This window comes from Canis aureus, chromosome 16, assembly GCF_053574225.1.
Source record: "Canis aureus isolate CA01 chromosome 16, VMU_Caureus_v.1.0, whole genome shotgun sequence".
NCBI lineage: Eukaryota > Metazoa > Chordata > Mammalia > Carnivora > Canidae > Canis > Canis aureus.
Window position 1 is genome coordinate 62,027,174 of NC_135626.1, and position 16,657 is coordinate 62,043,830.

Sequence of the window (16,657 nt, forward strand, 5' to 3'; positions counted from 1 at the left end):
ACGGGCGCCCGGGAGACCGAATCCGGTTGCACCCGCTGGGGCGCACAGAGCACCCTCGGGCCCGGGCGGGGGGCGCTCAAGGCAGGAGCGGGTCCTCCGGGACTCGAACCGTCTACACCGTCTGCGGGGGGAGGAGCGCTGGGGAGCGAAGCCTCGCGCCGCCGCTGAGTCCAGGGAGGCGGTGGCCGAGCTGCCGCGGGGCTCTCGGACGCCCGTGCGGCGCTGCACAGCCGGTCTGCCCCTGGGTGTAGCTGTCCACGGCCCAGGGCCTGGCTCTCCTGCCCCCTGCCACAGGCCCAGGGCTTTGGGGACCGCGCCACGCGTCCCGGGGGAATGGAGGCCCGCCCCCGCCCGCGCCCCCGCCCCCGCCCCCGCCCCCGCGGGCACTTCTCGGATGCAGCCCTGGCGACCGAGCCTTTCCTGCCCGCGGAGCCCGCCCGATTCCGCGGATTCCGGGCAGACGGCGCCGCGGGGCCAGAAGCTCCCGCAGCCCCGGGGGAGGCGCTGAGGCCGCTGCGCTCCCGAGGGGCGAGGGGCCCCGGGACCCTTCCGCGCCCCCAGCGCCTTCCCGTCTCCAAGGCGCGTGTGCGCGTCTGTGTGTGTCCGTGTGCGCTGGGCTTTCCGGCCCGCGGGAGCCCGCCTCTCGGCCCGCGGCAGGTGGGGAGGGGTCCCGGCCCTCGGCGGGGTCGCGGCCCGGGCGGAGCGCCCCACGCGGTGGCTCTCTACTCACAGTCCCCCCCCACCCCCTGCACCTGTTTCCTGAGTAGCTGCGCCGCGAGGCTGGGCCCCGGCTTCCCGTCCGGGTTCCGACGCCCGGTTCGGGACTTCCGACAGGCCCGAGCGGCCGGCGCGCCCTAGGCGCTCCGAGTGGGGCCCCCACTGTGCGCGGGGGGTCGGGCTGCAGGTGCCAGCGGGAGCCCGGGACGAACGGCGGTCCCGGCGGCCCCGCGGACGCCCCCGCACTGCCCCCAGCGCGGGGCCCAGGACCCGGGGTGCGCGGCCCGCTCCGTGGAGACCTGGGTCAGAAACCGCGCCCCCCGCGCCCCCCGCGCCCCCCGCGCCCCGCCGCCCGCGTTCCTTGAGCGCCTCATCCCTGAACCTCCCCGGAGCCCGCGCGTCCTTCGGCCTCCGCTTCCCGGCGCCAGAGGGACCCCGCGGGCCGCAGCGGCGTCGTGGGCTCCGAGCCCCGCCGCGCCCCCCCCTGCGCCCCCGCTGGCCTGCACCCCGATCTCCCCAGGCTAGAGGCCACTCGGAGGCGAGGGGTCCCCGGGGCGAGGGGGTCCAGGGCGCAGAGGGCGCGTGGGCGCAGGAGAAGAGACCCGCGGGGCCCGGGCCGGCTGCGCGGAAGGAACGGGAACCCCGGCCCGGCCTTGCGTCCTGAGCCCGGGGCGGGCGGGGCTCACCTGCCACCTGCGCCCACGACGGCCGACGGCTGGGCTTTCACCTCCGGGAGAGGAGACCCGGCACCTGGCACTGAGGGGCGCCCGCCCTGCCGCTCCGCAGGGGATGGAGTGACAGCCCGCAGAGGGTAGGTGGGCCTGGGACGGTGCGGGGCACAGGGGCGGGGGGAGGGGTGCGGTGTGGAGATCCGAGGGGAGGACACGGTGGCCCAGGGACGGACCCCTCCACCCCCAGCCCCCTGGAGCGCTGCAACCCCCCAGAAGGGCTATGGGGGGGCCCTGCAGGGACCGTGGGTGCTGGGCCAAGCTGCCGGTCCCTCTACCTTATTTCAATCCTGGGCAGGGAAAGATCCAGACCTAATGGTTTCTGGGGCTTCCTCTCCGTCCCCTGGGCCCGGAGATACCAGAGAGCCCCGGGGCTGGGGAAACAAAACCCATGGAAAAGGAACCCTCAGCTGCCCAGCTAGCTGGTGGGAAGGTCCAATGCAGGGGCACCTTCCTCTGTGGACCCGCGGTTCTCCCCTCCTGTGTCACCCCAGGGGCACAGAGGCAGGGAGGAAGTGCTGTAAGCCTGGATGCTGAGCCCAGAAGACAGTCCTCGGGGCTTTCCCACCATAAGTATGCAAGAGGTGTAAGTAACTTCACAGGCACAGATAATAGTAAAATGTAATAAAAATAATTAGAAGTGGATGAGTTCTGAGTATTACCTTTATTCTTAATATAATTTATTTAATTATAAGTTTGTGTAATTTAGATTTTAACGATGGCTACGTTTAGCAATCCCACTTGCAAATTCCTGAGAACATAGCAATGAGCCAGTGCCAGTCCGCTCTGCACACCCCTGGTGGAAGTGGATGGAGAGGCCTTCAGAAGGCAGGAAGGGCACAGAGGGCTGGGGGCAAGTGTGGCTGTGTCCCAGCCTGATGCTGTGCCCAGGACCTGTGATGTCTCCGGGTCTGTCCTCTCCCTGGACCAAAGCCATGAACCCATCTAGAACCTTCACCTGAGCACAGAAGACTCCCCTAGGGGTGGGCAAGAGTGGGCCACTGGGTGGATGCTGAGGGGATGGGTGCAGAGAGGGTCCCGGGAAGATGCTGGGAAGACCTAGGACAACACCGGACAGGAAGACATGGCCCACCCAGCCCTTGACTCTGAGCCTGTCCATCATTGAGGCCCACCCTGCCTTTTTAAATAGCTACCCCTGAAGTGGGCAGGCCGGGGAGCAGAGGGTGGGGTGGGGCGAGCCGTGGGCTCCTGTCTGGGAAGAGAAGAAGGCAGGAGTCCTCCCGGAGCCAGCTCTGGAGCACAGGCGGCTCCATCAGGTCCACGTCGCTCCGGAGGAGGTGCCGCAGGCCGCTGCTGGGTGGGCTGGCGTCTCAGCTGGGATGGGAGGACCCTTTGCAGGCGTGCAGGGGCTAGCATTTTAGACACGTGGGGGACACTTCCTGCAGCACGCCCAGGTGGTGTTTTGGTTTTGTTTCTGTGCCCCCCACAGCCCCTACGCTGCCGGCCGTGTTCTGTGTCTCTGGGTTCTGTGTCCCTTCCTGGCGGTGCTTACTTTGCGATGTGATCGGTGCACTTTTCTCTTTGTGATTAGACACCTCACGCGAGGTGTAGCGATGTGTGGCACCCAAGGGTTGTCCCTGGAGCAGGGAGACGGGCTTCTGGCTGACACCAGGTGACAATCAACGGGGCAGCTGGACCCTCAGAGTGGGGCAGGCCGTGTGACTCCCTCCTGGCCCCATGAGATGATGCTCGAGGGGTGGGCACGGGGCAGTTCTGACAGCAAGCCCCAGCCCCCGTGGAGCGGTTTTGCTGACAGACCCTGCCCACCCACTCTGGTGTGACGGGGACAGGGCCCTGCCGGGCGTGGCCTCCCCGCACCCCCCACCCCACCCTGCAGTCCCTCCAGCCCTCTTGTTGGGCGCCTGTGCAATAATAACCCTATCTTGCAAACAAGAAGCTGTCCCTTTGCAAAGCCGTCTGTCCACATTCATTCATGCTCGTAAGGCCCCCGTGGGCTACTGTCCTCACTTGACGGATGGGGACACCGAGAGAGGCCTGAGAAGCCCCAGACCACACGCGTCCAGTGGAAGCAAAACTGGGGGGCAAGCCGTGGCCCTGCCCCGCCCCCCCCGCCGTCGCCCCACTCAGCCCGGGAGCCCCGGCCGGCCAAGGCAAGAGCTCCCTCATGTATGGGACTGGGGGAAAGCAGCATGAGGAGGGGTTAGGCCCGTCAGGCCAGGTCCACAGAGCCCAGTCCAAGGAGCTGCCCGGCCGCCAGCCTTGGAGGAGACGCCGCCCTGCTTCTCCGTGGGCCTTACACATTCACGTCTGCCTGCAGAAACCACCAAAGCCGCGGCGGCTGCCGGGCCACAGGCGGCGTGGTGACGCTGGCCCAGCCCTGGGGGGCTCCTCCCCTGAGCCCCACACGGGGGCGGGGGGCCAACTGGGGCCGACCCCCATACATGGGAGCTTTGTAAGCTCGAGCACGAGCCCTTCCCGGGAAGTCTCGTCTCACTTTCCCCGGAATAGGCGTTTGAGGTGCCAGGCAGAGCCGTGGGCATGTAGTACAGTGTAAATATTCATCAGGTTTGCTCGCAGTTCAGCAAATATTTCCCGAGCATCGACTGAGGGGCAGGCCAGGTGCCGGGGCTACAGAGGAATCAGTCTTCTCTGTCCCAGAGGGCATGGCGGCTCCCGGGCTACCCAGGTGTAAGTGCCCCTTCCGCGGGGCAGGTGCATGCCACGGGGACCGGAGACGCCGCAAGCCCTGGCGGACGGGTGGCCCGGGGTTCAGCAGTCAGGACGGTGTCCTGAGGTGGTGACCCCAGGGAGGCATCTTGAAGAGTGAGGAGGAAGCAGGCTAGCGTGGCCAGTGGCGGGGGAGGTGGGGACATGCCATGCACGGAGGGGACGCCTTTCATCTTTGAAGAATAAAGTGCAAAGCAGAGGGTGGGAGCTGTGCATGCCGGCTGGGGGCCGCGGGGCCTCCCGTGGGCCAGGAGGCACAGACATCCCACCTGGGAACACTTCCCTGGGGGGCACCCCCTGGGGGAGCCCACGCTGCAGAGGGGCCTGGCTCCAGGCGCTGCTGGAAGGGACATCGGAGGGAGGTTATGCTGTCAGGGCTTGGCAGAGGGAGGTTATGCTGTCAGGGCTTGGCGGTGACTTGGGGTGAGGAGCTAACAGAGGGAGGGAGCTGGCTCTGCCCTCGGGGTTGGGCCAGTGGGTGGCGGGCGGGGGGCCTGCATCGGTGCGCATCTCCGCTAGCCAGGGGCAGACCGAGGCCACCAAGGCCACCCCGTCCGGGCGCTTGTCCCGGCAGCCAGCTCTCAGTGGGCCCCTCGGGGGTGTCAGCGTCCGCCTCCAGGTGAACTCAGGCCATCAGCTCAGGACAGTGGGGGATCGGTCACCCAGGGAGAGGGTGGGACATAGGAGAGGATGCGGATGGACCCTTCTGGTACAATAGCTGAATTCCGCGTTCAAGGACTTGGGGGAGGCTGGGCCCTGGTGCTCTTAGCCATTTAGGTGGCACCTGTGGCATCAGAGTGCTTCCCGCGCCGCCTTCTCTGCCCTCTGAGACCTAGTAAATGCGGCAGCCGGTTCTGGGGTGGCCCCGGGGCTCCCGCGCCCCGCCAACACCAGTAAGCGTCGGTTTGGTCCACTTCTCCCAGCTGGCAGCACCTGGCTGGTGCGGTGGGTGCCGGCCGCCAGCCGGATGTGTCCTTGCACGTCACGTCCGCCATCTGCTGACCGTCAGGAGAGGGCATAGGAAACAGAATGAGGGGAGGCCTCAAGGTGTTCCGGGGTGTGCTAGCCGGGGTTACAGGCCTCAGGCCTGGGCTGGGAGTTCTCAGGCAGGGGAAGAGCGGGAGCCTCGTGGCACGAGCTCGGGGCTGGGGGGCTGCAGGCTGGCAGGTGCCTGGGGCTCAGGCCGGGGGGAGGGGGGGGCTGATGCAGGGGGCGGAGAGGACACTTGTCGAGTCGCCCTCACAAGCCTTCCTCCACTTGGTCGCCGAAGCCCGCCCCCCATGCCCGGAGTCTTGGTTTTATGTCACCTGCCTTAGTGCCTTGGCCCGAGCAGCACCACGAATTCCAGTAACGCACGAACTGACTTCGGGGTTTCCGTTCCCTCGCTCATTCGCTGGGTCAGCGGGCTTTCTTCCAGAACCTACTGTGTGTCACAGGGATGGCTCCCAGAAAGCAGAGACCCAAGAGCCTTCCAGCTCTGGCGGTTAGAGTTTTCTTGGTCTTAAGTTTCAATTTCATGCACTTTTCCTGAAACATTGGCATCTACTAACCGGGAGCTATATTAGGATCCCTCTGAGACTGTGTCTGGCTGGGCCCGCAGCATGGACGTTAAACGACCTGCGGTTTAGGGGGGCAGGATTTCAGCTTTCTGGGCCAATCCCCCACCTTGATCCGCAATGTCTGTAAGATGTGCGGGGGGCGGGGGGCTCTGGTGCAGGGAGGGAGGGAGCCAACCAGGAGGGCAGGTGGCTCAGCATGCAAGCGGTCCCCCCACCCCTGCACAGGCCCACCATTTACCAGCTGCAGGACCCCCAGGGAGACGTACAGATGTCATCAGATGGCACGGGGCGGGGGGACGCCGTGGAGGCCTGGCACACAGCCGGCAGGATCAATGGTGTTGGATGTTGTTGGACTGAAGCTCTGCAGAGAGGGTCTCGGAGCCGGAGGGGAGCCCAGGTGACATGCAGGAGGCAGGGAGCTGGCTCTGGGTTGGGGATGCACATCCCACCTCTTTCTTGTGCGATGCTGAGTCAGTGTCTGAAGCCGTCAGATCCTGTGGGGTGTGTGGTCCCTCCTACCCTTCTGGGGATGTCATGGGGACGCAGGGGGACTCCTGGGAGAGGAGCCTTCCTCCAGCACCCTCTGTGCGTGTGCGTGTGTGTGTGTGCATGCGCGTGCAATGGGGGAAACCTTAAACTGTTCGGGTGACTGGGAAGAAAACAGAGGACAAAAAGGTCGTGGGGTCAAAACGCCCTCCTTCTGGGAAGATCTTCATCTTCTGTTCCATTTCCTGCTCAGCACAGGGTCGGCGGGGCGCAGAACGTTGGGAAGGCAGGAAAACAGGAACTGGTCAGAGCCCGTCCTCCGCTCAGGACCAGCCCGATCAGCTGACCGTCACTGGGCCGGGGTCCCCAAGGGGTCACTGGGCCAAGGCTGAGCCCCGAGGAGCCCAAGCAGGAACTGGTCCCCCGGTGGGCCTCTCAGGAAGGGCCCTGGGGCCGTGGGAGGCGTGCCTGCCCCCCGCGTCCCCTCCTGGCCGCCCCGCACTCTGTCTCCAGTGGCGAGAGACGTAGGCCTCTGCCTATATATCCCCCCCGCCCCCCCTCCGCCACCCGCCTCAGCCATTTGTTCTGCGCCGCGCACGGGCCAGGGTGGTGCTGGGCACAGGGGACATCACTGAGGACAAGCCGCCCCCTCCACGCCGCGGGATCCACAGAAGAGATCCTCACAGTTTCGGAAGCTGGATCGAGTCCCACGTGGGGCCCCCTGCTTCTCTCTCTCCCTCTGCTGCTCCCGCTGCATGTGTGGTCGCTTGCTCTCTCTCTCGCTCTCCCTAAGGAATGAATAAAATCTTTAAAAAACCCCACAAAGACTCGATGGACCAGAGCCCTTCTGTACCCCCAGGTGGGTGGCCCTGGCGTGGTTTGTAAGCCTCCTCCGCAGGCCCCACGGGGCCGAGCACCCGCTGCCTGCAGACATGGGCGGCTCCATCCCTCAGCCCTGCACTCCCTTTCCCTCCTGGACCACTTCACAGATAAACTACCTACCAGCCTCAAGCTCCACTTTTGGGGGGAACCCAGCTAGCTCAGGGACGTCTGGGGAGCACACAGCAGGACCCTGACCCAGGCTGTGGGGGTCACGGAGGACCTTTTCAAGCAGTGACGTTTCAGTGGAGCTCTGCAGCAGGAGCCGGAATTGTCTGGCACAGAGGTATCCTAAGTGAGGAAAAGCAGCAAGTGCAAAGGCCCTGAGGCAGCAAGGTGTTTGGGACTAGCTATAGCAGAGAGTGGGGTGAGCAGCGGCAGATGTGGGTCACGCTAAAGGTTTAGACTACACTGGGGTCTTGGGGATCCACCCAGGGGTTTGGAGCAGGGGACGATTTTGGAAAGATTCTGCTGGCCACTCAGGGAGAATGGATCCAGCTCTGGCACCAGTGGAGGGAGATCAGTTAGACTACTGTTCCGGCTGGAAGGATGGCTTGGAAGAAGAGTGGAGGTGGGGAGAACACCCCCAAAATATTGTCACGTGTAGAATCAGTGTCTGTTCGGTGTGACGGACAATCATGTTGAGCTCGTGGCCTCCGCGGTGGCTCTGGGTGACCTCCCACAAACCCAGCAGCCCCGAATCCCGTCCACAGGCCTCTGACACTGCCCCGCTGGCCCCTTTCCTGCCGTCTCCCGATTCCCTAGGTCGGTCTGGGGACACCCCCAGTGCTCATGTTGTGTGGCGCTCGTCCAGCCCAGCCGCAGCCAGCTGTCTCGTAACCGCCTCCCACTGAGCAGAGCAGAGCGGAGCGGGAGGGCAGGGCTGCCGTGCACCGTGGGAAGCAGCCTGGCTGTCGTGGGGCGTGGGGCGTGCACCTTGGTGGCCAGCCAGGGGGGCTGCACCCTCTCTCATCCGACAACCTCTGACACTCACTCAACCGCAGGAGTCTCTTTCTTCGTCTACGAAAGAGGGATTTGCCTGCCTCCCAAGGAAGCGTGTCAGGAGGTGAAGCCTGGAGCAGTGGTGGGCGCGGAGGTGGCACCGGCACGGAGCAGGCGGGCACACGGCCCTGCGGTTCGGCTCCTGTCCAGGGTGCGGGCCATTCCCCACCCAGCCTCCTGCCCCAGGCCAGTTTGCTCCAACCCGGGGTGACCACTCACCCAGGGATGGCTTCCAGGGAGCCTCGTGCAGGCCCAGCCCCACGGCTTTGAGGGGCTGGGCTCCCTTTCCGGCGACGTGCCCTCCAGGTGCAGGGCAGGCTGTGGGGTGACCTGCAGGAGAGCACCCACATCTGAGCCAGAGCCAGGAGCGGCTGGGAGGGTAACTCAGCAGGATAGAGACCTGGCCACCAGGAAGCTCACCTTGTGATGGCCAGACTCAGGCCGCCTCACACCCTGACCCGGGGGGACAGGCCCTCCTCGCGGGCAGCGCCATCCCCAGCTGGGGGGCATCATCTCCGACCTGCAGCTGCGGGTGCCCAGCTCTGCTTGCTGCCCCTTTAAGTGAGGGGATGCCTCGGAGAGGTAGGGGAGCTCCCAGCCAGTTTCCAAGACATTTGCTGCATTTTGCTGCAGTATCTGGCTGGTAGGTCCCCTCCATCCTCTCCCTGCCTCCCTCCCTCCCTCTCCCTCCTCCCCCCTCTCACACACACATTCCCTCCCCCTACTCCACGTTGTCCTCGTCCTCGTTGTGTGATCTCCGCTCACACTCTAGTATTGGGTCTGTGAAGTCACCGCTTGCTTCCCGTGACTGCCATTTATAGCTGACAGTAATGAAAAGCACCCGCTTTACACTCACTGGGCCCCAGCAGCACGACAGAGACACGGATCCCTTTGTTGCAAATAATTAATTTGGTTCCATATTGCATAACATCCTAAAAAGCTTTCCTGGGCGAACTCCTGCCGGCCGGACACTGTGATCTCATCAATACTGCAGTGCATCAGGCCCTCGTGTTATGCGGTTTCATTAAAAATTTAATTTGTGGTTTAAATCTGCAGTGTTCCCTTTAAAAGGATGGCAGGGGCCGGCGACAGGTGGGGGGCAGAGGAGGTCTCGGGGAGGGGGAACCCCAGCCTGAAGGGAGGGGGGGGCCTTCCCGGGGCGGGAACAGCAGGTCCGTCTCCTATTGGCTGCCCGCCGCCTGCTGGGGCCTCCACTCCTGAGGCTGGAGGAGGGAACCGGACCATTCATAGAAAATGTTTCCCAAGAGCTTGCACCACGATTCCCTTTCCCTGGCCACGGGGAGGGGGCGGGGGGGGGGGGAGAGCTCCTGGGAGCCCAGGCCCCGGAGCAGGGCCAGGTGGGGGGAGGCTTGTCACTGGACCATCCCTGAAGCCCTCCCAGCCTGCAGGTCAGAGCTGCACTCGTGTGGCCTCCCGCAGGTGAATGGCCCTTTCTGAGCTCAGGTTGTCCCCTCACCCCGAGGAGGCGCAGCCCGTGCCTCCATGACCCCCACCTGGCCGTGGGGCAGGCAGCCTGGGTCCAGGAGACCCCTGCCGGGAATCGCAGGTGCTGAAAGCCCGCCCGTCCGTCTCATTTCTCCACCTGGGCTCCCTCCATCCCCGAGGTCTACGTACCCCTCCCGGAGATTTCTTTCCAGTTGGCGCTGCGGGAGGGGGCCGCTCCCCTGTGGCTCTGGTGGGGGCGGAGGGGCCTCCTGGGTGACTTCCTGCCGCTGGCCTGGGCCCAGTGGCCGGGTGGCCCGGATATTGGAGGGCGGGGGTTTGTGCATCCGGGCCATCTTCTGACTGTGTTCCAGAGGGATTCGGTTAAGCCTCCCGGGGCCAGCTGCAGAGAGAGGACGTGCTGCTTGCAAAATTGATTTGCTGCCTTGGCATTTACATCAGGGAAGGGGGGTGTCAGGTGCGTTTCCCTCTGTGTTGCTGCCCTCCCACCCCACCCCCAGAGTAGGGACTCCCTCCCACGAGCACACGGGTCACAGGCCGCATGTCCTGGACAGAGCGTGGGCAGCACTCACATCAGTGCACGGGTCCTGGTCTGCTGGTGGTGGACACACAGCAAGCCCTTGGGTCCCAGGCAGGACCAGGACAGAGGGCCACACCCCCCCCTGCACAGAGACTGGCCCCAAACACCCCTGCAGGGGCCCGTCTCCCCAGGCGGGCTGCAGGCACCACAGGGGTGAGAGCTGGGGGTACAGGTGTGAGGTTCACAGGCTCTCCAGGAAGGGGGGCACAGCCAGCCAGGACCAGGGTCTCCTGACCCCGGGGGTGCTTTGGGGGGCCTTGTGTGCCACCTGAGGCACCTTCCTCCATTCCTGGGGAAGCAGGCCGAGGTGAATATTCCTGTGATGGGGGGGGTTTTCAGAGCATCGTTGCTCCGGGGCGGGAAGACGGTGCCCACGGGCTCACTCAGCTGGGCGGCCACAGCCGTTCAGGGCAGGGGGCGCCGGGGGCACCGGGTCCTTCTGCGTGGGAGGGGGTGGCTGCGCAGCACCACCTGGGAGACAGAAAGGACGGGCAGCTCTGTCCAGCAGTCCAGAGAGGCATTTCGGAGATCCTGGGCTGCTCGTGGAGACAGCCTGGCCTGGCAGCGCCCCAGGAGCCGGGCGGACGCAGGCTGGAGAAGCGCCGCTTCCTCACCCCCTCCCGGGAGCTTTGGGAGCCCAGAGCACCTGCGAGAGCATCTGCGGGAGGACCTGCTAGAGCACCTGCCGGACGCTCCTGGGCAGTTCACAGATGGAGGGGCCTGGGCGTGAGAGGGTGGCCTCAGCAGCCTCGGACTGCGTGACCTCGGACAGGTGACCTCACCTCTCTGGGCTCTGTCCAGGGCTAAATCAGGTAAGTCCCGTAAAGCTCTTGGCGGGGTGCCGGCTGGGGAAGCTCTGGGTACCTGCCGATCAGGATCATGTGGCCGTTTCCCTCCTCAGGGTGTGCAGGCGCTGGTCAGTGCCAGGGAGGAAGGGGTGGGCCTCTGAGTGACGCCATGGGCTGGACCTTTGCTCAACACCACCCCGTCTTTAATCTGAATTTGATTAATTTTTAAAATGTGTAGTACATCACACCTAAAATCTAACTGAACCGTTGAAGGATACAGTGGGGCGGCGGCGAGCACAGTGCCGGGGCCCCCAGGCCTCCTCATCTTCTCAAATTGAACTTCGGTGCCTTAAGCCCACCCCCTTCCCTCCCCCAGGGCCCGCTCTCCCGTCCCTCCTCCCCAGCCCTCCTCCCCGGCCCTCCTCCTCTCGGCACCTCCTATGAATGGGTAACCCATGTTTGTGTCTGGTTTACCTCGGGAGCGCCAGGCCTCCAGGTCCGCCCACCCCGTCGCAGGTGTCAGGACGCGGTCCTCTTCAACACTGAGGACTAACCCGTTTGGTGTTTCCACTGGTGGGCGACGGACTCCTGCCTGGGCTGCTCCCGGCGTTTGGCCGTTGTGAGTAACGCTGCTGCGCACACCGGCGAGCTCATGTCTCTTTGGGATCCCGCTTTCACTCCTGGGGAGGTATACGCCGGGGAGTGGGATCTCTGGGTGGCCTGACCCCGTCTGGATTTCTTAGTTGACAACTGCAGAACGTGGAGTCTGCCCCAGGGCCCCAGCCTCCCCCGTCCCGTCCCTCTGCCCCTGCGCCCCGGCCCCTGGAGGGCCCTCTGGGAGAGGTGGACTCTGATGGGCACACCGAGCGAGCATCGTTGCTCACATCCTGGGAAGGGGGCGCTCTGGGCCAAAATGGCAGTGGCCAGTCATGAATGGAATGAAGAGTGTCGCTTCAGGCCAGAGCCCTGCAGGCCTTCTGGGTCATTCTCTCTTTCTCTTCCCCGGTGCAGCAACGGGGTCCCTGAGCCACCAGGGCAGACAGGGGGCCTCCTGCTGACCCGTGGCACCACGGCTCCAGAGGGCACAGGGAGGGAAAGCCCTGGTGTGTCCGACTGTGCGTTACGGCGCCTCTGCCCGGCTGCCCGGTCCTGCCCACGCCCGGCTCACTGGCTTCTGTTCCTTGGTGGCAGTAACCAACCCCCTTCCAATGACTTCCTCGATGCTCGCCTTGGCCCCAAGAGCTTTCCCTCTGCACGGGGCAGCCTGGTCTGGCGGAGGAAGCTGCTTGAGCTGTTGCCAGTGGACACTTCCTTCCTGGGGTGGGGACCAGGCGTCCGGGGCGGTGGGGACCGGGTTGCAGAAGCCAACAAAGGCCATCAGAGTAGGAGGTGATGTGCGGTGTGGCTGGGGGGGATGGTGAGCAGCGCGTGTGTGTGTGGGGGGGCGGGGTGTTGGGACAGCAGGAAAGGGACGCCCCCACCTCCTGAGGCCATAAACCTGCGAGCCTGGGTTTGAATACCGGCTGCACCCCCTTCCAGCTGTGCGTCCTCAATCTGTGTGAAAGCCAGTGAGCACGTCTGGACCTTGGAGGGGACGGCGCCCACAGGGCAGGTGGCAGGAGAGGAGGTGTGCAAAGCAGCTGGCGCGGTACCTGGGCGTCATACTGTGTGTGGAGCCAACCTCGCTGTCCGCTTGGCCCCCGACCCCACCCCTGGCCTCCGGGGGTACCCCGGCCCCTGCGCCCACCCGGGTCCCGAGCAGAGGGCCAGCCACGGGCTCTCTCGGCGCCTGTGGCTCCCGGGATTCCTGTGGTTAGGATCCCGACTCCTCTTTATTGTTTTTAAAGTGTTTTGCTGTTGGGAAGCCTCAAGCGTCTCCACGGAGGACGTAAATAAAGGTAATAACTTGGCCATCAGGAAGTTTCTCCTGGCGGGTCCGCCTGGAGCGCCCTGCCCGCTGCAAGCAAGCCCCGCCGGGCAGCCAGCGCAGCGGGAGGGGGGCAGCCTGTCGCCCGCCCTTTCTGGGTCAGCTCCCTCTTATTCTCTGAGCTGCCAGCACAGCGCGGGGTAGGCGTGGGCTCCGGCCCCCGGGAGGGGCGTGGGGCAGCCTGTCAAGTGGACTCGTGACAAGTCCGCTGCCCTCCCACCTCCCCCCGCCGGATGTGCAGAGGGCACACGGGGACACAGAGATTAGGGCCCGGAGCTGGGGGTGGGGGAGGCAGTGAACCTGGCGGCGGTGGGCATGGGCTTTGGGACCAGGCCCTGGTGCCCGGGGCTCAATGTCTGGGCCGGTCCCATCGGCCCCCCAAGCCTCCGCTCTTTGGGTGTAGAATCCAGACGGTGGGCGATGGTCTGCGCTCCCTGGGGCTGGGCCCAGAGGGTCCTGCTGGCAGCCCTGGGCTGAGGCCTGCCCCGGACTGTCCCATGCAGGCCGCCTGCAGGGGGCCGTGGGGCTTCCCCGTCTCCCACCCGACGCAGAGGAGGCACCAGGCTCACCCAAGCAGCCGTGCAGGGGTGGGGACTGAGCACTGGCTGGTGGCAAAGCTCCCCTGGAGGAGCCCTGCTGTTCCCTGGTGGCAGGGTGGGGGTGCTGGCCTCATTTGAGAGGTGGTTTGCTCGGGGGCCTGGAATCAAGCCGGATTAATTAGACCCGGCAGGCCTGAGCCTGAGAAGGCCCAGAGGGTCCCCAGGCTGCTCACTTCCCAATTTTCATCTCTGACAGCTGAGGGCTTCTATCAGCCACCAACCCTGGGCCTCTGTCTCCTTTCCTTTAAAATTTGTGACAGCACTTTTTTCTTTTTTTACTTTTATACTTAGTAACACTTAAAAAAAAAAAACCCAAATATACATGCCCTATAAGAAACCATTCAGAATGTACAGATATTTACCAAATGTGACCGTTTGGCCCAAGGCCAGAGTGGTGGCCCTTGGGTGTTTAGGGGACCTTCTGGGCTGGTGGGTGGGCGGTGTGGCTGGACGCCGGCCACAGGAAAGATGCAGGACCAGGATGCAGTGGCTGTCGGGGAGCTGGGGGCCATGGGCTCCAGAGGGTGCGCAGAAGAGGCAGGGGGAGAGGGCGGAGGGGGGCAGCAAGTGTCTCCGCCCCCCAACCCCTGCAGGGAAGCAGCCCCGCCCCCGCCCTGCTCCCCACAGAGGAACGGCCCCACAGCAGCGGCTCCGGGCCTGTGCCGAGTGGGGTGTGGGGCGGGCGAGCCAGGCCCGGCCGCAGCCTCTCGGGCCCGGCGACCTTCCTCGCGGCCCAGGCCTCCCTTGCCAGCCTGCGCTGTAATCGGGTTTTCCTCGGGGCCTCTGGCACTGACCTCGTTGTCCCGCCTCCGCCTCTCTCTGCCCTGAGCGTCCACCCCTCACGTTCTTCGGACCCAGGCATTGAGCCTTCCCGCCCCCACTGTCCTCCTCCACCCTGATTCCACCCGACAAGGTCAGGCTGGCACCGGAGCCCGGGCGGGGACTTGGGGTGCCCGGCACGGCGCACTTCTCTGCGGTGTGTGCGACGAGGAACAGAAGGGTTTCCGGGGACGGACTCTTGGTCTGCAAATGGCAGCAGCAGCGCACAGGTTGGAAGAAATAACGTGCGTCTAGCACAGGGCCTGGCACATCCCTCGTCGCTTCCTATCTGCCGATTGGCAGGACTGGACGTGCCCATGAGAACCGCCTGCCCCCAGGTCCCACGGGCTACTCTTGATTACAGTCGGCGGGACTGTGGGGCCAGCACCCGGCAGGAGCATCTGCCAAGAATAGCACGTCCCCTGGAGGGACATGTCACTGTGGTCCTCACAGATGTGAACACTGAGGTCAAGAACGGTTGAGGGACTGGGCTCAGGTCCCAGAGCTGGTCCCGGTGGACGTGGGACTGAAGCTTGGTGCACTGGCCCCCATACTCCTGGGTGTCCCCCCTGCTCAGCGTGTGTGGGTGGCCTCCTTCCAACCCCGAGTGACCAGATGCTCAGCAGCTTTGCATACCCAGGGCCCCGGGGAAGCAGAGGGGAAGCATGGTCCCTCGGAGGGTCACTGCCCCGGTGCCTTCGCCAGCCCCTGGGAGGCCGAGTGTGTTCCTGTTGGCTTCTGACAGGTTGAAGCTTGTTTGTCAAGACCTTGTCAGCATGGGGCTGCCGGGAGGAGGCCTCCTGTCTCTGACGGGGATGTCACTCTGGGCTCTCAAGCCGAGAGGGGCCGTGTTCACTGATTCCTACACGGCTCAGCCTCGGCTCCCTGTAAGAGGGAGCCTCCAAAGGATTGGCCGGGGGCACAGGCATCTTTGTGTTTAAAATGAGGGCAAAGCTGTCACCGGCTCACGCAGACAGTTACCTGAACGTGGAGGTTTGGCGGAAATCAGGCAGGCAGCATCAGCTGTGGCTCTCCCCACCCACCCCTGCCCCTGCCCGAAACCCCGCTGCCTCCCCCGGCCTCCGCTTCTGATTTCAGGTTCGCCTCTGCTCTGTCTCACAGCTCCTGCAAACCGAGAAGCATGAAGCCTGCCCTCCGAGGCTGCATGAATAATAGAACTGAAATCATCCCTGGTTAAAAATAGATATTCTTCTTAATAAATATTTTACATACTGTCTTTAGGATATACAGATCCCCTGACTGAAGAGTTAAAACAATCCCTGTTGTTGAACCCAAAGAATATAGGAAAGGCTCAGCCCTGGCTCTGCCCATATGTTCCTGCGGCCACAGCTCCCGCCTTGGATCTCACTCGGTGACGTCCGATGAAAACAACCCACGCATGGGTGACACAGAGCTGTAGCCAGGAGCTGCCTGGGAATTCTTGGGCATATTAGTCACCTGCAAATTTTATGGAGGCAAATCAGTTATCACACGTCCCTTGGTCAGTGAGGCTCAGAGTTCAGAAAAGCCGAAAGTAGGATCTTGTGTTCCCGCTGTGCAGGACTTCCACCGGGAGTGGAAGCTGGGGTGTCTGGGGGGCGGCCATGGGGAGGGAGGGAAACTTCTGGGTGGGGAGGCAGGAGTAGTTGGCGTTTAAAGCACTGGCCCATTTCAGAAAACTTTGCAAATAGTACAACCTTGAAGGTCTGCTAATTAGGACACGGTGTGAACTAGATACAGCAAATGGATCTGAATAATCTACAGAAGTGACCCCAACCTTGACCACCTCCCCCCTCATATGAGCTTCCTCTGGAAGACAGAGGCAGACAGGAAATGCTGGGGTCTGCCCAGCATGTGGATCATTTCAGAGTGACCCACATGCTGAAGGCCCCAAGAGAATGGCTGGAGTGTCCTTATTTGACAGGGCAGGAGACTGGGTTTGGGAAGGCGGAGAGTGCTGAGACCAGGACAGATGAGCCAAATGGGACTCAGGGGCCCACATCCCTGCCTAGAATAACTCCACCTGCTAGTTAATTTGTCTGGATAGAGCACAGAGCCCCTTCCTGTGAAGTCCACTTATCCCGAGGAGGGACCCTGCTCTCCCTTGTGTCCTCCGTGTCTTGAGGATATTTTGGTCTAGCACCCAGAACCCTGCGTGGCATGTACAGTTTCAGGTCTGTCTCCCTTCAGAGAGTGAGCTCCTTGAGCACCTGACACGTTGTTACACCAATGGATGGATGATGGATGGATGGATGAAAGGGGTGATGGATGCATGGATGGATAGGTGGATGGATGGATAGATGAATGGATGGGTGGATGGATGGATGGATTGATGGATGGATGCATGGATGGATGGATGATGGATGGATATGTGAGTGGATGGATGGATGATGGATGGAT

The 16,657-nt window shown here is 63.7% G+C and overlaps 3 long non-coding RNA genes across 7 annotated transcripts; 2 read left to right on the forward strand and 1 right to left on the reverse strand.

Moving 5' to 3' along the window:
- The first annotated feature begins 1,128 nt into the window (after window positions 1–1,128).
- On the forward strand, window positions 1,129–7,012 carry LOC144287149 (uncharacterized). 2 transcript variants are annotated; one of them, XR_013355037.1, is made up of 3 exons: window positions 1,129–1,528; window positions 5,939–6,110; window positions 6,453–7,012. It is a non-coding gene; the product is annotated as an uncharacterized LOC144287149 (long non-coding RNA). The 2 variants fall into 2 exon arrangements; XR_013355038.1 differs by lacking the exon at window positions 1,129–1,528 and adding an exon at window positions 3,848–4,115.
- LOC144287148 (uncharacterized) lies at window positions 4,546–9,997 on the reverse strand. Of its 4 annotated transcripts, none has more exons than XR_013355035.1 (7): window positions 9,716–9,997; window positions 8,300–8,410; window positions 7,202–7,369; window positions 6,884–6,987; window positions 5,980–6,444; window positions 5,466–5,771; window positions 4,546–5,149 (listed from the first exon to the last, which is right to left on the reverse strand). It is a non-coding gene; the product is annotated as an uncharacterized LOC144287148 (long non-coding RNA). The 4 variants fall into 4 exon arrangements; XR_013355033.1 differs by having other exon boundaries at window positions 5,952–6,444; window positions 9,716–9,996; XR_013355034.1 differs by lacking the exon at window positions 9,716–9,997 and adding an exon at window positions 8,501–8,737 and having other exon boundaries at window positions 5,952–6,444.
- LOC144287150 (uncharacterized) lies at window positions 9,805–15,444 on the forward strand. The gene is made up of 3 exons (XR_013355039.1): window positions 9,805–10,001; window positions 10,633–11,531; window positions 12,452–15,444. It is a non-coding gene; the product is annotated as an uncharacterized LOC144287150 (long non-coding RNA).
- The last annotated feature ends 1,213 nt before the right edge of the window (window positions 15,445–16,657 follow it).